Raw genomic sequence first — 21,427 nt, 5'->3', positions numbered from 1 at the left:
TGGAATTCATAGTGCTTGGAGTGTTGCTGCTAGTGTGTGAGCTTGATAGGTAGCTGGTGTGACAAGTGTGGGATAGCTAGAGAGCTTAAGGAAGGTTGTGAAGTGTTTCTTTCTTGTGTAAACTTGTGTGAGAGAGAGCTTTTGTTTTGGGATATCTACCTCTAAGGGTGAATGCTTGAGAGACTTGCTGGCTGGACCCTCTTGAGAAGGATTTGACGTCAGAACTATGGTTGTATTCTTCTTTGTTTATTAATAATAGACGACTATCATTATGGTTCCACTCTTATTGTCTTTATGATGATGTTTGAGTTATATCCTTTCTGACTGATATATAGTTACATCTACTGGATTTTATGCTTGTGTTTGTATCGTTCTTTGCATGTGCAGGTGTCCGTGCACGAGGATCGTGAGGATTGTGACTAGCCAAGGCAAAGGGACGGGAGCATCAACTCTTCTACAAGTACTAGCTTTGGAATCCAGGTAGCCCTTCATCATTGGTCTTTTATTTGTAATTAGGAACCTACGTGTTAGCGTTGTTTGATTGTTGCTAGACCTTGTTTGGACTAGTAGGGATCGCCTCTGTCCGCAGAGGGGATTTACCTCCACAACAAGGAGGAAAACAAAGGTTAAGTAAACAACTATTTTTAATGGCTGAAAATGCATATGACAATAATTAAAATCAAGATGCCAGTCCTAACTTCAGGGTGAAAACATGCAATCAATGCTATATTGACTTTTTATATTTTATTAAATGCAACCCCTTCCGATAGGGCAATGACAAATAGACAATAAATTGCTATAAATCTCAAATTTGAGCTAACACTTGCCCTCAACTCATGTGATATATTAAAACACAAGACACAAATCTACTCTACTTTTCTCAGCGGAATCCAAAAATGATCGATGAAAACAATAAGCAGAAAGAGGGAGAATATCAATCACACAACACAATATTTCTCCGGGGAAAGCCACTGCTCAAAACCTCGAGTATCTATATTGTATTAACCATAAGATCTGAGAGAAAAATACAATGCTTGTTCACACTAGAACAATCACTGCACAAGTATGATCTAACTCTCTACCTCACAAGCCAACTCAAGCCAGCACTTAGCTAATTTTGTTGCCTGCTAAGCCCCTACTTCCTTGCGCAATCAGTGAAAGAATCTAGATGAATACAATATGCTCTACTCAACTTTGAGCTCAACCTGCACAATTATTTTCTATCCTCTTTCTGACTGGCTTCCTTTGGCCAACACTTAGCCAAATTCCTAGCCTTCCAAGCTCCTAATTCATTGCCCAATTCCTGAGAGAATTAGCTTGTATTTAAAGGGAAATCTTCACTCCATAACTGCACAATCCAACATCGGTCCTCAACTGACTGGATGCACCATCTGTATAACTCAGAAAATTATACAACTGATAGTGCATTGTCCCTGCACTATAATATCAACTGGGTCTTCCTTTGCACTGACATGCATGAGCTATTTATGAGTGAATTTTCAGTTAACTGGTGTGGTACTAGGGATGCACTGGTGCACTACTCCACTACTAGACTTCTACTAGTTCCTCCAATAGTTAGAACTAGTTTAACTGACTATAACTCAGTTAGACTGAGTTATCTAATTACAACTCCAAAGAACTCAATCTGGACACCTAAAATTTAGGGATCACTCTACATGACTCTAAATAGACTTCCAACTAGAATTTCCTAAGTCAATTAAGTCAATTTAACTTAATTAACTATTACAAGATGCTATGAGAATAGAATTTCGATTTAATTCATAATTTAATTCAAGGAAAAATTAAATTAGAATTTCTAGATGCTATTTTTAACATTTCTTGTTGCTATTTTCAACACTCCCTCTCAACAAGAAAGGAATTCAACTCTATCATGATTTGGTACCTTTGGAATGTTCTGCATGGAACACTTGTATCAAGTGTTGTTGCTACTACAACTTCTAAAACTGAAAAAAGCATCCAACCTGAAATAGTATGGTGCATTTGTCACCAAAGTCTATGACTGCTACTAGCTCTACCTCTGTCGATTGAAAACTCTGCACTTCTACTGACTCTGCCTTTGTGCCATCTGCACTGTTTTCAACTCTGCTATGTGCTTTCCAGTATCTGACTGCTTCTAGCCTCTGCCTATGTCACTCTGATATCTGATTGCATCAACCACCATTGATCCATACTGCGACTATGTACCGTGGGCTCCTGTAGCAAGGTAATGATCCATATGAAAAAACCTCTCAATGGACCCTGCCCAAATTTCTACACTAACAGGACTATTGCTTCACATCGCCCCACCTCTCACCTGGAGGTATGGTTGCATGTGTTCCCTCTACCCACTTGGCTCGAAATTTTCCCATACTGGGTGTCTTTGCTTGAGTGGATGTCTCCACACGGTCTCCTCTCTATTTCTTCAATTGTGGTTGTTCCACAACTTTCTGAGGCTGCTCCTAACGTTGCTTGAGTGGATCTCTTGACTTAGTCTCCTCTATGCTTCTCTAATTGTGGTTGCTCAACAACTTTCTAAGACTGCTTTTGAGGCTGCTTTTGGGGCTGCATGTTGAGAGGTAACTCATCCTCCCTCTCAACCACCAACTCTCTAACCTTTTGCCTTGCTCTTGAAGGCTTTGCATGTATCTTCGACCTCAAGAGCATACATATTCTTGACTCGTACACTGATTTGTTTCACCTGTGCCATGGCGATGTGTCCAAGGAAAACCTTCCCCTTACTAAAAATCACATCATAGCCACAATCTTCCAATACCATGACGAAAACAAGATTCTTCTTTTGTCCTAAAACATACATCACATCTATGATTCTAAGAGGGGAGCCAAAATCCCTGTGAAAGGTAACTGTACCAATCCTGGTAGCACTATACCTCCCGTCATCTCCAAACTCTATGTTTTTCTTGAGCTCTTTCTGCTCAAAGTCACTGAAGAGATCTCTGTCATATGGAACGAGGCACTATTGTCGAGATACCACACGCTTCCCATTACAGTGTTGGCCATGCATGCAATGTGAGTGAAATCAAGTTCGAATTGTGAAGCTAGAGCTTCATATGTTGCAACCAGTGTTGGCTCCTTGCTTGCTTTCTTCTGTGGGCAATTCTTCGCATATTGACCGTACTTGTGACAATTAAAACACTTGACTTTCAACAAGTCCTACTTCTTGCCACCTGCCTTACCTTGGGATTTCTTTCCCTTGGTTTCTTTTCTTTGCTCACTAATGCAAAGTCCTCTTCCACTTCTTTAGAAGTGGGCCCATCTCTGGTGTTCCTCTGAATTTCTTCCTGTACCAAATCCAACCACAATCGCTCCCAATATGGTAGTTTCTCCCTTCCGTTAATAGAGTCATGATAACTGTGCCAATTCTTGGGAAGTCCTAGAAGAGCTAAGCTCACCTTATCGTCCTCAACAATAGTAATCCCGACACTTCCAAGCTCATCCCGACAATGGGTGAACTTGGTGAAGTACTTCGGAATAGAGTCACCCTTCTCCATTTTGATCTTTTTGACTTTGTCCTTTAGTGCCAATTTCCTATGGTCACTACTATTTTGAAACAAGTCCGTCAATGCCTTCCACATTGAGTATGGAGTATCTTTGCCATGGAGACTTGAGACAATGTGGTCTCGAACTCCCTCCAGGATAATCCTTCTCGCTTTTTCCACACTTTCTCCATTCGACCAGATTTTTAGCATCTGATGTTGGAGGCTTAGGGAATGTGTTGGAAATACTGGGAGAGGGGGAGCGGGGTGAATCAGTATTTTTTTTCAATTGTTATTTTTACCAGTTAGATCACTTATTAGTACAACACAAAATGAACAATAGACATAATTGTTTTTTTTAATATAATCTTTACAATGAATCAAGTAGAATGAAGACACCAATCTTCAATCTCCTAGGCTCCAACCCTATCAGGTGCCAAGCACCAACTGGGACTTCCCAAGGCTCCAACCTTGTCACTTCGAGGCACCAACCTCTAGGGCTCCAACCTTATCACTAGTAAAGGCACCAACCTGGTCTCTTGAGGACTCCTATCCTCTAGGGCTCCAAACCTATCTTGCAAGGCACCAACCTTATCTCTTTGAGGCTCCAACCTCTATGACGTCGACCCTGTCTTATCCAAGGCACCAACCTTGAGTTTAGGAGCACCAACTCCAAGGACACCAATCCTATAGCTTCGCTTTGTCAAGATATGTTTGGTTTCATGGCTCCCAAAATCTTCCTCACAGAGCTCTGTCAATCTTCAGTTATCCCTTCACTTAATCTCCACGTCACATCATCAATGAAAACCTTGTCAATTAGAAGGTATCACCACTACACTTCATTGTACCCAAGAAAAATCTTCAAGTTAACTCATGATGACATCAGTTATGCATCTTGGTCTTCAATGTTATCTTCAAGATAACTCACTAAATACCCGCTATAGGTTTGCACAATTCTATAAGGTTCTTCCATGGGATATTGCATGCACATGTCTGCAATGTCAGTGTCGCATTCACTGTATAGGTCTATCCGAGGGCATAAGTGTTAAGCCTTTGTAGCCTTCTTGCCAACTGTTACCGGGAAAAGTGTCTATTTAGAACTGCTCTATCTCACTAAGGTGTGACAGCTGCCTTAGAAACAAACAGAGAAAACTACTTTTGTATTTTCTTTATGAACTATAGATAGAGAGGAATAGAAAGAACCAACCTGTGTCTTGCGCTAATCCTTTGATTCAATCCCTCTCTTCTTTGACAGCTTCCAGCTACCTGCTCCCTTACTTGCCCAGCTTCACCAAGTACCTGTAAGATTACAGAAGAAGAAAACTATATAAAGACATGGATCTATATTCATAAACAACTTAGGATCAGATTTAAGTTAACCATACAAATGTAACAAGCATCAATGATACAAAAGCATGGAGGAGAAACTCAAATAGTTTTTATTGATAAACAAGAAGATTCAGGAGGAGTTACAACCGATGATTTCTGACCCAGCATCAACCTCCCAACAAAGAAGCCCCTCTTCACCTCCAACAAAGCATAGATCACCCAATTCTCTGATGTTTGTCTCAAAACCAACAACAATTCCTTACAATGTGCAAAATTCCAGCCTCTGGATCTCTGGGATGAGGGATCCATATATAGATGTGTGCAAGGAGGATGAGTCATCTTGTGATTTGATTAGTGTCTTCTCTCTGTCAGTTCTTGCTTCCACTTGGAGACTGAAGGCCTCTTACTCATCCTTGGTTGAATTCAGTGAGGCAAGTGTCATAGGAGAAGATTCTGGAAGCTTCCATTGTCTCTCCACCTCGTGGAATGACACTGCCATTTGTCATTTCTCGCCCAACGCACCCTCCTAGTGCATTTAGGTGCGTTGCAACGCACCTAGCCAGTGGATTTAGGTGCTATGCAACGCACTTAGCTAGTGGAGCAGCTGAAATGATCCTGTTTTGACTTATTCTGAGCAGTTTCTGGTGGAGAACTTTTGGGAGAAGCTGTAATTTGTTGACCTTGTTCCTTTAGGGGTTAGAACAACACTTTTAGGGACTTAGGAGCCCTTAGTTTATGGACATTTCATGCTTGGAGTTGTAAGGCACAAAAATGTCTATAACAGTTGCCCCCTAAAGTATGAGGCCATTAATCGGGTGAAATGCTTTATTATGAGGATCCGAAGTTCTTTCAATGCTGGGAGGAGACCTGTAATAAGATACAATACAATACATTATATTCATACTGTTTTCATGATCTAGCTGAGGCAGGCATTCCCATGCTCAACTTTATAAATTCATTTTCATGTACATAGGACAGACAATCGTCTGATTGTAGACTGATGATTCTGATAGAGCCATCATCCTTTTGGTAGGATGATTATCTGTGCTGCAATGCTGTACATTTTAATGTCTTTATTTCCCTGAATATATATCGCAGCCCGGATGGATGAAACTAGATCCGGGGTCTTCAATCTCGTTCGATCTTCACTCGAAGTACAAGTCGATCCATGTGAGAAATGTTTTGAAGTCGAACATGGAAAGACATCGTTTGATTACCAGTCAATGATGTAAACTGTTAACAAGCGCGAGAGGAATCACCGATAATGATAATGATCTTCAAGGTACTGCAGTACAATTCATGTGGTGTGAATAAAGGACTTGGCGTCGAACACCACACAAAATCTTTCGGTCGAAGGTCATTGATGTAAACTGGTCGCCGGAAGTGAGAAACTTGCCATTGAGGCATGCAAGCTTCAAAGTACTGAATGGGGTGTTCCTAGACCAACTTCTTGGATAATGAGCTGATGTCGACAAGAAGTGACCCGTCATAGGAAGGCCTTAATGAATCTCACATCAATGACACGGAATGGAGCAAATGATTTTGATGGAGGTGAAAACGATCTGATGATATACGGTTCAGGGTGGCGGTCATGAAAGAATGGAGTATAATGTATGGTAGTGGGTCGGACACAGGTGGCCTTTTTGGATGACTTCTCTTGAACATGTCGGCGACACTGATGTGATGGATTGGTAGCATTAACCCCAAATGTGGATGGTAGGGTGTGACCATGGCGATGTGACCGGTGAATGAAACAACCCAACCCGACTCGGACACGGAGTGGAAGTGTCATGTTCAAGAGCGACTTGCTACCAATAAAGATTCTTTGAGTTTTCTTCCCAATTTTTCCCCAGTCATTGCTGACCAGTACCTCTTTATTTTTGTCAAGCTTGAGGAGGATAACATATGCTTGTTCTATAATTTGCCCTTCGGGCAAACCCATCGCTATGTTTTAACGAGCCTAGCGATAGTGAAACTCGTTCTCGTCTAAAGACAAGTTTGTCGCTATTAATCTTTTTAACGAGTTTAACGACAAAGATAACTCAGTCCTTTTCATTTTTAGAGAGTCTGAAAAGGTACGTAAAGGTAACTCCAAAATTCCTTTTTCGTCATCTAATCCCTTAAGTCCGAAAAAGTATAAAATAATACAGAAGGGATGAATTTTCGATAGTTTTAACGAGCCGAACAAAACAAGCGCTCGATCTTTTTGTGCAATAATCCCTCAGGTCCGAAAAGATTAAAATCTAGATGAGGGATAGCACTTCCTGTCCCTTTAACGAGCTGGAAGGCCAAGAACTCGGCAATCTTTTCATATTTTACGAGTCAGTTGAAAAGAGCTTAAAGAAGACTCGTCTTTTGAGGAACGAGTGATAAAATGGGTAGCAGCTGATTCCAGGTAAGGTTTGGAATTTTCCAATCACGGCAGTGTTACAAGGATGGCTAGTGAAATCACTCTTCGCAGCTGTTCCTCAAAATGGGTAAACAATCAAATGGAGGTGAATGATTGGCCAATGAAAAAGTGGAGGTGACGGTGCAAACACGACCAAGGCTTTAATGGCTGAAGTACTACATTCACGGTGGTTATTTACCAGGGAATAGTTCATTTTTTAACGAGCTTAAACGCGGGTGGAAACATTTGCTCGGTGCGGGTTTATTTTTTAACGAGCTTGAACCTTGCGGTAACACTGCTCGATTAGATGGTCTTGTTTTGATTTTACCATAAATAGCTTTGTCCTTCCAAAGATCGTACTGTATTTTCAACTGCTTCATCAAACTAGTCAGAAATGAACAATATTTGCTTGAAAACGAGTTTAAAACGCTAATATTTTACTTTGAACTACGTAAAAGTAATTAAAAAGTGTTTTTTACCTCTCATTTTACCATTTCATTTGAACTTGGTTTGTTGGAGCTTTGGAGGTGCTTTTCCCCCTCGATTTTCATCAGTTGATTTCGGGAGATTCTGTGGACGATTCTCGGCGCCGTATGGACTAGGTAGGAGCTAAACCTGAGCTTTTTCATTTCATGGTTTCCATTTTGCATTTTGAGCTTGATTCCTAGCTTTTCTGAGCCCTTGGGGTTTAAGGAACTCGTTTTGCCATCAACGCACCCTCAGTGTATCGAAACCTGCGTTGAATGCTGGCCTGTCTAAAGGCTATCGCACCTAGAACACTGCTGCAGGTGCGTTGGGCGCAAAAAGGGAATTTGATGCACAATTTTTGATGGAATTTTTGCCTGTTTCTTACCAAAATCAGGATCTAACTCCTCTCTTGTTTGTTTTTCAGAGATCTTTGGAGTAAGATGACCATTACATGGCGAGAACGTGAGCATGAAGAAGAGGACATGCTTGTCCTACATGACCCAGTTACAGTGAACGCACTGTGGAATTGTGGCTTGCTGAAGTTCTTTCGCATTTCTAGCATGAGACAGCAGATCAAATTACTGCAGTATTTGCTCGATGCTTGGGATCCTACCAATCAGGTTTTCCAGATCAGGGGCAAATCTATCCCCTTGACTGCAGTAGACATCTATTTTTTGACTGGCTTGTCGAGGCGGGGTGCCCCCATCTCTTTGTCAGGTTCGGCCCGAGGAGGCGATTCTGTGAGAGATTATGTCCGCCGGTACTGCAGAGAAGGATCTCAGTCGAGTAAAGACGGTAAGATCATCATCTGTGATGTCACTGACAGGTCCCTTAGGACTATTCTGTTTACTTTTGGTAGGATGGCCGGTACTGCGTCTCTTCATGTAGCCAATCGATCTTATATGCAGCATGCCTTGGAATGCCTCCAACCGAAGGTGTTCAACTGGTGCGACGCAGTACTTCTTGTGATGAAAGAATAGTTGACCAAAATAAAGAACGGGAGGTTGAAGAACTTTGGGTATGGTTCTATTTTGACCGCCTTTGCCTTGGAGAAGATACCACTGATGCAACCGCAGTACATTGCACTCGATTTACCTTCTCCTACTGAACCATGTATGCAGAGATGGGTTGACCATATGTCTAGCCATGCTGGCCAGTCTCAGATTTCATTTTCTGATACCTTCTTCAGGTGGTTTGATCGTCAGGAGATGGTTTATTCTGAGTATCCATACGCTGGCGTGGACTTCCGGGGTGATCCAGATCTAGTACTGCCAGATGGCGAGCAGTGGGGCGCCATTGGTAAAATCTTTGACCATATTGCTGCTTATCGTTTTTTGTTTATAATGTCCTTGTGCTTTATTCTTTCAAGACTTTAATCAAACTCATGTGTACATGCAGATGTTGGTCCCGTTCGTCTAGTAGTTCACCTGAGAGTACCAGCTGTTGCCCCAGCAGGAGAGGCCGTCGGAAGGGCTATTCTTCGTGACCTTGATGTGGCCGAGACTCTCACAGCTTTGCAGGAGCAGGTTGAGGGCCTCACTCTCGGTATTCCAGATGTGAGGACTGACGAGCTACCTTTGCGGTTACAGCGGCATACTACTGGTGTGCCCAGACGATGGACTCGTCTCCTACGCATGATCGCACAGGCTGTGACTTGCTATCACGAGCATCATTAGACTAGGGTGCCCCCTAGCATTTTGAGTTTTTGGGTCGTTTGACCGATTTTGTCTTGGTTACAGAACATTATGTGTAAACCATAAACAGTTATATATATTTTTGATTTTCGGAGTTTTATTTTGGCTGAGCTACATGATCCACATGCAAAACATTGATGATGTGTTTCTTTCTATAAATGTTGCAAATGTCTATCTAACACATAGTTTGCTAATGAGTCAGTTAATGTGTTTAAGTTTCTGGAAATATGCTGATATTGAATAAGATCAAATTGTCTTTCCAAAATCTTAACCCTTAGGAACATGCGATAAATAGCTGGGTTTCGGACGGAATATATACCATTGTGTTGTAGTATTACGAGTTGTGAGTCTAGCCTGACAATTAGTCGGCGTATACCATGAGTGATGGCATCAGAGAGAAGCTCTATCAACGCGCTATACTCAGCGATGTTATTCGTTGATCGACCAATACATACACCTCTGAAACTTACTAACTCACTGCTTGGATCAAAAATGGCCCAGGCTGCGGAGGACAGGTTCCGCGAACTACGATTCGCTCCGTCGGCATATCGAACACATGGCTCCAATAGGTTTGACATATGCAATAAATGTAAAAAGTGGATTGCTCGACCAAAACAAACACTTTAGCGAAAACAAAAATATAACAAAAGCATATTGGTTACCATTACGCATAGTAACGCTTGAGGTACAACCCATTACGAGGTTGCGCCAGTGGAATTCCGTCATAATCCATTAACTCGTAGGCTCCCTTTGCTAACACTCGTTTAACCATATAGGGGCCCATCCATAAAGACTTAAATTTACCTGCTCCCAATTTATCGGATTCTTGGTCGTAAAGCAAGACCAAGTCACCTTCTAAGAAGACACGGGGTTTGACATTTTTGTCGAACTGCGCCTTGACTCGTTTCTCATGGGCTTCGTTAGCCAAAGCAGCGTCACGACGGGTTTCATCCAATTGGATTAATTCCAAGAAACGAGCCTCTTCTTCTGAAGTTCCGGGGAGGAGATCAATTGCGAGTTTGAGAGACGAGATTTCACACTGGACTGGTAAGACTGCTTCTAGGCCATATACCAGTTGGAAGGGTGTGAACCCGATTGCATTCCTTACCGATGTTCGGTAAGCCCACAAAGCTGAGTACATGATTAGGTGCCATCTTCTTTTGTGAACTCCGATCATCCTTTGCAACATGCGTTTCAGGACCTTGTTGATCGCTTCAACTTGTCCATTGGCTTGCGGATAATATGGAGTAGAGCTGTCGTGAGACAACCCTAGTTTGGCATCTAATTCGACCATCATGTGATTGCGAAAATGCGATCCATGATCTATGACTATAGCCTGTGGTATGTCGAATCTGGCGACTACATGATTGAAAAAGAAGAGGGCAGCTGTTTCACCGGTATTATCTAATGTAGGCATCGCCTCGGCCCATTTGGTAAAATAGTCAACTGCGACTATGATATACCCATGCCCCCCGATCGAGGTGGGGTTACATGTCATGAAATCGATGCCCCATTTGGCGAATGGCCCAACAACAACTATTGGCTGTAGAGGTGCGGGTGGTCTTCTGGTTTTGCTATCAAAAATTTGACAAGCATGGCAACTTCTGACTGCGGTTATGCAATCTTTGAACATTGTTGGCCAGAAGTATCCTGCTCGTAAAATTTTTTGTGCTGTAGCATATCCAGATTGATGCCCCCCACACGCGCCTGAATGACACTCATTCAGGAATTTTCGGCCTCCTCATGGGTGAGGCACCTTCTCAGAACTGTATCGATACCACGACGGTAAAGTGTATCACCGACGATCATGTAGTCTTTTGCTTGGTATCGAATACGTTTTTGTTCAGAGTGGGAGGTGTTTGGCCTAAATTTTTGGGTTTGGAGATAAACGATTATGTCCCCATACCACTCATTGCTTGTAGATAGCAGAAACAAACTTTCATCCACGATTGATTCTTCGGATGTTTCATCGTTGGACGACGATGGGAGATCGCATAATAATTCTGCGAAAACTAGAGCTTTCTTTGACTTGGATTTTACAAATTCCAGATCAAACTCTTGTAGGATTGCTATCCATTTTGAATATTTGCCCCCCAGTAACTGTCGCGACAATATATAAGTCATGGGGTTGCAATCTGACAGAATGGTAGTTTTTCGAAAGAGGATATAGTGTCGAAATCTTTGTATCGCTTGAACAGCTGCAAGCGCTAGTTTTTCAACGTAAGAATATTTGCTTTCTGTATCATTTAAGTTTTTACTTAAATAATATATAGGATGCTCAATTCCATCGACTTCTTGAACTAAAACCATTGCGATGGTCGTATCCGCTGCAGCCAGATACAGGTTAAAATCTCTTGGATAATCAGGGGCGTACATTAATGATGCTTTCATTAGGGAATCTTTAAAAGCATCAAAGGAAGCTTGCGCAACCTGATCCCAGGCAAAGGGTACCTCCTTTTTCAAGAGACGTGTATAACCTTTAGCAAGTTCAGCGTAATTTGGAATGAACCTCCTCAGTAAGTTTGCTTTCCCTTAGAGTTTCTGAATCTGAAGCAAATTCGAAGGTAGAGGCAAATTTATGATTGCCTGGACCTTACACGGGTCGAGACGAATCCCATCCTTGGAGACTACAAAGCCAAGTAAACGACCAGAACTGACGCAAAATACACATTTGTGCGGATTGAGTCGTATCTTGTAGTGTCGGCAACGTAGAAATATCGCTCTTAAATGATGCGGATGATCAGTCCGCTTTCGCGAATGAGCCAGAAGGTCATCGAGGTATGGTTGAACGATGTTTTTGATGTCATGGAAGGCATAATTCACTGCCCTCTGAAACGTCGCCCCTGCGTTCTTTAAACCAAAGGGTAATTTTCGATATGCGAATGTGCCCCACAGACAAATAAATGCAGTCTTTGACTGGTCCTGTGGGCAGATATTTATTTGATTATACCCGGAGAATCCATCCATGAATGAAAAGATTTCGCATCCGGCGCATTCATCAATTATCTGGTCAATGAAGGGTGTAGGGTAGTTGTCTTTTGGACAAGCTTGATTTACATCCCTATAATTGACGCACACTAATTGTCCCCTGTTTTTTCATAACAGGGACAATATTCGATACCCAATCGGTTAGAGGAACCGGGTAGATGAAACTAGCATGGAGAAGTTTTTCAACTTTTGCCTTAATGGCAGCAGCTTTCTTGGGGTGGACCTGCCTTAGCCGTTGTCGTACTGGTTTGACATCTGGATACATCTTAATTTCATGTTCAACGATACTCGAGTCGATGCCTGGCATTTCGCTGTATGACCAAGCAAAGACATCTCTGAATTTGCGAATAAGAGCGTTATATATTTCCAGTTCTGATGGAGAACAACATTTGCCAACATAAATATTCTCTACAACATCTGTTTTGGTCGAGATATTTATGGCTATAGTTTCTTCAATGTTGGACAAGTTTCGCTCGGAATCCACCGTATTTACAGTATTTGACAGAAAATCAAAGACTGAAGGATGATAAAGGCCATTTTGAGTATCTTCTTCACAATCCGGAAGAAGAGAACGATGGTGGGAATCATTCCATGGTGCTCCTTCAATTACCATAGATTTGAGAATTCCTTCGTTGGTGACATGCACTCGCGACCAAGGATCTGAAGGAGTACCATATTCTCTAGACCTATCTATCCAAACGCTTGATGAGCGTTGATTTGGGTTCGCCTCCCATGCTAGGAACATTGATTGCTATAATATTTCCGTTGGGCTTGGGGGCAAAACCACCGCATGATCCATGTCGATGTCGTTTTCTGAGATCTTTATAGAAGATATCATGTTGCAGGTTCCTATCGACGCTACTTCCGCCAGATAGATTGGAGGTGGAAGAGCGAAAGTTCCCATTAGTATAGGATCTTTTAGTAGGCCTACTCCGATATTCTGAAGCGAATGGGGGCTTCCATGGATCATGGGAATGCTTCCCGTAACTTGAGAACCATTGGGGAGGAAGTTTTGTTGATCGACGATTGTAATCCCTCCTTGAAAGGGAAATGCAATCTTCCTAAAATAGGTCGACACAACAGCTGCCATGGCATATATCCATGGTCGTCCTAGTAGGATGTTGTAATCAAGATTCCCATCGATGACTTCAACATCTATTTCTACCGTTTTCCCTCCTAGTTCAACTTTCAAGTTATTTAGGATACCATATCGGGTATATGTCCTTCCGTCGAATGCTTTTAATGTCGTCAAAGATCGCGACAAGGTTGGAGATCCTAAAGTTTTCCAGCAACTCATCGACATAATGCATGTAGATGCCCCCTCATCAATAATTGTTCGATGAACAGTTTTGTTGAGGGCTTTCACTTGAACAAGGAAAGCTAGTTGAGCTGGTAACTGAGGATCGTATCCTTTATGATCGAAGGATACAAGATTGGAATCCTTTGGGTCAATTCCACCAATGGCCGATAATAAAGCCTGCCTTTGGGATGGGCAATTTTGTAGTACTTCAAGAGTCGACATAGCGGATGGCGATTGGGCCAAATCTTCCACTATGTTATAATGCTGTGCCGCTCTAGCGCGGGGATTAAATGCCGACTTGTGTACTACTCCCTTTGGCGGTTTTATCGTCAATTCAGGGATGGTGGGTGGCACAACTTCTGTCGAAGTTGTTGTCGAACTACTTGGTTGATCTTTATCCTTGTTGTTCGACCGCTGCGGATTCCCATAATCCTTGTTCCTTGTCGATATCAAAGCATCATTTTGCTGTTTTGAAACCAACAACATTAGCACTTGAGACGGGGAAGCATTTCCACTTTCAACCAGATTTGTTCCTGGATTTGGAAACAGATCAGTTAACATTGCGGAGGTTTTTGAATTCTTGAAGAATTTCTTAAGCTCAGCTCTGTGTGGACAATCTACGGTCCAGTGATCCTCATCACATATAAAGCATGGAGTTTTTGGTTTCCTATTTCCAGGAGGGTTCGAAGAAGATTTTTCAGGTGATGATTCCTCCTGTTTCTTCTTCTTCCCTTTGCCTTTATTCTTGCTTTCTGGTTGTTTGGTTTCTTTGCCTTTGTCTGTCGATACGGAATTTACTTCCGAAGCAAGAAGCTCGTCTTTTGCATTTTGACCTGAAATCTTACGGGCCTTTTTGGATGTAGCCTTTATCGATTTCGTGTCTGTCGTGCTAATCACGCCATCGCCGACATGAGAGTCATTGTTTGATTTAGGAGGAGGAGGAATTGAGAATTCCGGTCTAGGGGCGTCGGGTATTTTGTCGTAGAGCGTGCCAGACTGAGTGTAAATCAAGTCCAGATATTGTGCACGAGCGATAACTTGCTCTTCTGTTACGACCCCCCCCCCCCCCCTTTGCCACATCTTCCATGATGGAAGGTAGTAATGACTTGATAAACCATTCAGCTAAGAGCTGATCGGGGACGTACGTTTTTACCATCCTACGGCGACGTCGCCACTCATGTATATGATCAGATATGTGAGTGGCCGTTGTCTGTTTGAAGTTGGTAAGAAGCTCTGTTCCCGTTTCGTACCTTATTGGTAATTGAAAATGGGTTAAAAAGGTTGTGGCTAAGGTACTGAAGTTGTCGAACGAAGCTCTGGGCAATTCAATGTACCATTTTGCCGCCGGACCTGTTAACGTCCTCTGAAAGAGGCGAAGTCTTATCGAATCATCATTTAGGGTGTTTGATGAACACCATAGATGAAAGGTCATCACGTGATTCGATGGATCTTCACCCAGATTTCCATTAAATTTAGGAATATCTGATGGAAGTTTATGCGGAATCGCTGGCCACCAAGGGGCGTAAGCAATTAGATCGTTTGTTAACCGATTTAAATCAGGTAACTCTAAGGTTGCCACGAAGGGTAACTGTTGATTCAGGTTAGGTGAAGCATACCCAGGATAAGATGGAATCACCTGAGCAGTTGGTCTTTGCATACCGGCATAATGCATTTGATGCTGGTATGTTTGGTAAGGTTGGTGGACATGACCATTGTAAAATGATTGATTTTGACCGTTTTGAATGTACGGTTGTCCATTGTTCGCAAAGATTTGCTGCTCAGAATCTTGGTATACTTGTTGGAATTGCGGTTATTGGTATTGCACCAGCCATGGTTGTGAAGCCATGTGCTGGATTGCGATACTAACCGTTTGACCAAGGTGAGGGGTAATTGTACCCGTCTGGACCTGTGTCGCTCCACTAGTCGGCGATTGTGGTTGAGTCGCAGGGTCAAGGGGCTGTTGCATTACAACCTGAGACACCTGAGGTTGGCATACAACAGGCAGCGTTTGAACTTGCGACACTGTCACAATAGCTGGCGTAGTCGGGATGTTCGACATAGGTACGCATTGTTGCATCGAATACACAACCCTTGGTTGTTGAGGTAGTATAAGTACCCAACCACTTGAGGTAATTCCAATATAACCTGAATGTTGTTGTGAACTCCCGTATGGATATCCTCCCGGAGGGGACAATGAAAAGGTATACTGCCCCCCATACGGTGGTAATTCAGAACTCAAGGGAATTGTTTGCCCTTGGGGACTCGACTGCCCAAATTGACCTCCAAATGGATCAATTTGTTGAGACTCAACATAAGAGTTTCCAGATATTATTCCAGATGAACAAACAGGAACGGACCATACTGTCGAAGTAGCCCCTGAGTGAGCTCCTTCTAGCGGTTGAGTGCTAGTCGGGGCAGATGGTATGCCGATGAACATTGTCAGAGTGATAGCAGGGAGTTCTGCTGTCGCTATGTCAGATGACACAGTCCTAGATGTTGACGGTTGTTCAGACATTTGTAGTCTATCCAAAAGATTACCTAGCGATTCTACAGGAGCTTCCGCTGGTGGTAGACTAACTTCTGATGAAGAAGGATATAGAATGATCCCGACTCCAAAGTGCGTTGGAGTACTTGTTTGAGGATCTTCTACAATTTCTTCTGTTGCAATCAGACCAGGTGGAAGGGGAAGACCGTCAGGTCCGTAAAATATTTCTGGTGCCGAAGAAGGTTTGAAATCGGAAGCGACAGATGTTTGAAGAGTAAGACTCTCCGAACCGGTTGTAGATGGAATTGGTTCGGTAACACAAGTGTTTATCCTCAAACTAGGATCAGTATCACTATCCTTCTGTGGCCGTTGAACTTCTTCTGTAGAGGCAGGGATTCCAGAAATGTTTGGAGTTACCGGAGTCTCTGATGCCGTTGGAACACTGGTTCTAACTTTGATAGGAGATTTGGAACCGGTTAAACAAGTTCACTTTGTCCGTACTGGTTTCGATTCCGGAGACAAAGACGGTTGACTCGTAAGTCTCCGCGAACGACGGGGTTTCAATTGACTTTCTTCCACGATTGCAGATTACTCGATCAACTAAAATAAATGGAAGGTATGTTTCCGAATTAAATGAATTTTAGACGCTTTGAAACAACTTGTTTTTTCAGTTTTTAAGAGTCGAGAAAAAACAAAAGATGACTCTAGTCTCCTTCGATTTTTAATGAGCCTGAAGTGACAAGTGCTTAGATGGACCTTTTCCGTTAAGCAGTCTGAAAAGGAACGAAAGGGACTGCTCTAGAGGTCTAGGTAGAGGGAGTACCAAACCAATCGCAAAATTGCAGAATACTTTTTACGGTACGACAGTCAATCTTCCCGAATGCTGTGTTCAGTGCATTGCGATCAGTAGGGCGGCAGACACTGCTTCCTATGGATAAAGGATTTAAGCCTATAGGGGTCTCCCAAAATATACTCGACGGTACATGGGAGCACAAGTCCGTACTGGCACTTATCGTCTCAAAGTGGAGGAATCACCCAACCATCAGTGAGGACAACAGTTACCAGGCTTTACGACGCTGGAATACGTCTCTAGCCTAGACCTCGAAATGTTGTGCGTTAAGTTCCAAAGCGTTGTTAGATTCATTGAATTTATTTTAAGTTGATCTTGCTTATGAAGTTTTCCTTTTGGGTTCACCACGAGATGTAGATGTAATTCCTAAAATGCAATCTAAAGATGATAAACAAACTTTTATCTCTTTTCTGCAATGAAAATCCTAGCTACTAGGGGGAAAGAAAGACACAATCTTTTCACAAAGAGCAAAGAGCACACTGTAAATGCACTTTCCTAAATCAAGCCAAACAGACTGTCTATATGCAAATGCACATGCATGTATTTGTTTTCCACTTTCTTAGTATTGATGCTAAAAAGAAAGTTGATGTACAAATCTGAATTTGCTTTCAAGCGACAAACACAAATAAGCTTCTTTTCGAAATCAAAAGGTAGAGATGATTATGACACTTTACGATTTTGAAATGAATACTCGTTTTGACACTAGAAAATCACAAATTCAGACCAAAGGCAATAGTAAAAGTATAATCGACCATCAACAGCAATCAAACTTTCTCCTATGATCGAAATCGACACTTGCGACAGATCTAAATCAAAGGACGACAGTACGACTATTCTACTTTTGCAATGGAAAACTGTAAACGACTCAACAAACACACAAAAACATCTACAGTTCTTTTGTACAAATGAGGCAGAATAACAGTAAGGAAAAGGGGTTTTAAACAGAGATATACTGATCACAGGCTGCAAAATTCAGAGACAAAACTGGAAAGAATGAAGCACAAGAACCTCAGCTGCACAGGGCTAGTCTGATCAGCGCACCTGTAACACAGAGAAACTGCATTGCAGCGCAGGTTGCCCTTTCGGGAAGTGCATTGAAATGCAGGATCTCTTCACAGTACCTGCGCTGGGCCAGAAACGAGAATCTGTCCGGGTTCTGGGTCACAGTTTGCAGTTTAGTCTTTGGTTTTTGGCCGAGTAAAAGCAATCAGTAATGCACAATCAGGGGTAGATCTAAGGAGGATCTAAGAGCTATCACAAGGGCAATCAGATAGTCTGTGAATCAGCTGTTCAAATCATAAACAGATCCAGCGAATGGATTGAAGCAGCAGATGTCTACTTTGCATTTGTTATGGCAAATGCAGTTCGAATGCTACTTATAAGTTTATGAAACAAACAACAAGAGATACACAAACAAACTAATTAGACATTCCCCAGTGGAATCACCATTTTGTTACCGGGAAAAGTGTCTATTCAGCACTGCTCTATCCCACTAAGGTGTGATAGCTGCCTTAGAAACAAACAGAGAAAACTACTTTTGTATTTCCTTTATGAACTATAGATAGAGAGGAATAGAAAGAACCGACCTGTGTCTTGCGCTAATCCTTTGATTCAATCCCTCTCTTCTTTGACAGCTTCCAGCTACCTGCTCCCTTACTTGCCCAGCTTCACCAAGTACCTGTAAGATCACAGAAGAAGAAAACTATACAAAGACATGGATTTATATTCATAAACAGCTTAGGATCAGATTTAAGTTGACCATACAAATGTAACAAGCATCAATGATACAAAAGCATGGAGGAGAAACTCAAATAGTTTTTATTGATAAACAAGAAGATCCAGGAGTAGTTACAACCGATGATTCCTGACCCAGCATCAACTTCCCAGCAAAGAAGCCCTTCTTCACCTCCAACAAAGCATAGATCACCCAATTATCTGATGTTTGTCTCAAAACCAACAACAATTCCTTACAATGTGCAAAATTCCAGCCTCTGGATCTCTGGGATGAGGGATCCATATATAGATGTGTGCAAGGAGGATGAGTCAGCTTGTGATTTGATTAGTGTCTTCTCTCTGTCAGTTCTTGCTTCCACTTGGAGACTGATGGCCTCTTACTCATCCTTGGTCGAATTCAGTGAGGCAAGTGTCATAAGAGAAGATTCTGGAAGCTTCCATTGTCTCTCCACCTCCTGGAATGACACTGCCATTTGTCATTTCTCGCCCAACGCACCCTCCTAGTGCATTTAGGTGCATTGCAACGCACCTAGCTAGTGGATTTAGGTGCTATGCAACGCACTTAGCCAGTGGAGCAGCTGAAATGATCCTGTTTTGACTTATTCTGAGCAGTTTCTGGTGGAGAACTTCTGGGAGAAGCTGTAATTTGTTGACCTTGTTCCTTTAGGGGTTAGAACAACACTTTTAGGGACTTAGGAGCCCTTGGTTTATGGAAATTTCATGCTTGGAGTTGTAAGGCACAAAAATGTCTATAACACCAACCCAAATCACTGTCAATAGAACCACAGACTTGTTCTTTAGGTCCAACACTACTTCCACCCGTTTCTGTAGCTCTTAATAAAAGTCTGAGCCACCATAAGTTCAATATTTGTGTGCCATGGGTCCAAATGTCATAATGATCAACTACATGACCAAACTATATTCTGCACTTAAATGTCATCACAGGTTTGATAATGTATGCACAAGTCCACAAATTTGAGCTCCTAAAATTCTGCTCACATGTTAAGAACAGGGCCGAGTTACCAGGAAACAAGCACATGTGTAATTTTTTCTCTCCACAGGTTCGTAATGAAAGAATCGTTACTACAGGCCCGCAAGGAATATCTCCACAATTCTGGAGTGCTCAAAAATTACACTCGGGATATATCAGTGAGGAATTCCACAGATTTGGAACTCTTACTAAAAATCACATCATAGCTACAGTCTTCCAATACCGTGACGGAAACAAGATTCTTCTTTTGTCCTAGAACATACCTCACATCTATGATTCTAAGAGGGGAGCCAAAATCCCTGTGAAAGGTAACTGTACCGATCCCGATAACACTATACCTCCCGTCATCTCCAAACTCTATGTTTTTCTTGAGCTCTTTCTGCTCAAAGTCACTGAAGAGATCTCTGTCATATGGAACGAGGCACTGCTGTCGAGATACCACACGCTTCCCATTACAGTGTTGGCCATGCATGCATTGTGAGTGAAATCAAGTTCGAATTGTGAAGCTAGAGCTTCACATGTTGCAACCACTGTTGGCTCCTTGCTTGCTTTCTTCTGTGGGCAATTCATCGCATATTGCCCGTACTTGTGACAATTAAAACACTTGACTTTCAATAAGTCCTACTTCTTGCCACCCGCCTTACCTTGGGACTTCTTTCCCTTGGTTTCTTTTCTTTGCTCACTAATGCAAAGTCCTCTTCCACTTCTTTAGAAGTGGGCCCATCTCTGGTGTTCCTCCGAATCTCTTCCTGTACCAAATCCAACCACAATCGCTCCCAATATGGTAGCTTCTCCCTCCCGTTAATAGAGTCCTGATAACTGTGCCAATTCTTGGGAAGTCCTAGAAGAGATAAGCTCACCTTATCGTCCTCGACAATAGTAATCCCGACACTTCCAAGCTCATCCCGACAATGGGTGAACTTGGTCAAGTACTTCGGAATAGAGTCACCCTTCTCCATCTTGATCTTTTTGACTTTGTCCTTTAGTGCCAATTTCCTATGGTCACTACTATTTTGAAACATATCCGTCAATGCCTTCCACATTGAGTATGGAGTATCCTTGCCATGGAGACTTGAGACAATGTGGTCTCGAATTCCCTCCAGGATAATCCTTCGTGCTTTTTCCACACACTTTCTCCATTCGACCAGATCTTTAGCATTTGATGTTGGAGGCTTAGGAATGTGTTGGAAACATTGGGAGAGGGGGAGGGGGTTGAATCAGTATTTCTTTTCAATTTTTATTTTTACTAGTTAGATCACTTATAATTAGAACACAAAATGAACAATAGACGTAATTGTTTTTATTAATATAATCTTTACAATGAATCAAGTAGAATGAAGACACCAATCTTCAATCTTCCAGGCTCCAACATGTATTTTTCCAAGCACCAACTTGGACTTCCCAAGGCTCCAACTTTGTCACTTTGAGGCACCAACCTCTAGGGCTCCAACCCTATCACTAGTACAGGCCCAACCTGGTCTTTTGAGGACTCCTTTCCTCTAGGGCTCCAACCCTATCTTTCAAGGCACCAACCTTGTTTCTTTGAGGCTCCAACCTCTATGACGTCGACCCTATCTTAACCAAGGCACCAACCTTGAGTTTAGGAGCATCAACTCCAAGGACACCAATCCTATAGCTTCGCTTTGTCAAGATATGTTTGGTTTCACGGCTCCCGAAATCTTCCTCACCGAGCCATGTCAATCTT

The 21,427-nt window shown here is 42.3% G+C and overlaps 1 protein-coding gene across 1 annotated transcript in view; it reads left to right on the top strand.

Moving 5' to 3' along the window:
* LOC149152441 (putative aspartyl aminopeptidase) overlaps window positions 1-21,427 on the top strand; it is a 156,142-nt gene that overhangs the window by 125,984 nt on the left and 8,731 nt on the right. The gene's annotated exons all lie outside the window — the stretch shown is intronic.

The sequence above is a fragment of the Pinus tabuliformis genome, chromosome 9 (genome assembly GCF_031772625.1).
Source record: "Pinus tabuliformis cultivar Carrire ecotype Pingquan chromosome 9, CPIR1, whole genome shotgun sequence".
Classification (NCBI taxonomy): domain Eukaryota; kingdom Viridiplantae; phylum Streptophyta; class Pinopsida; order Pinales; family Pinaceae; genus Pinus; species Pinus tabuliformis.
The sequence above is the reverse complement of the archived record's forward strand: the minus strand, read 5'-3'. Positions and strand labels throughout refer to the sequence as shown.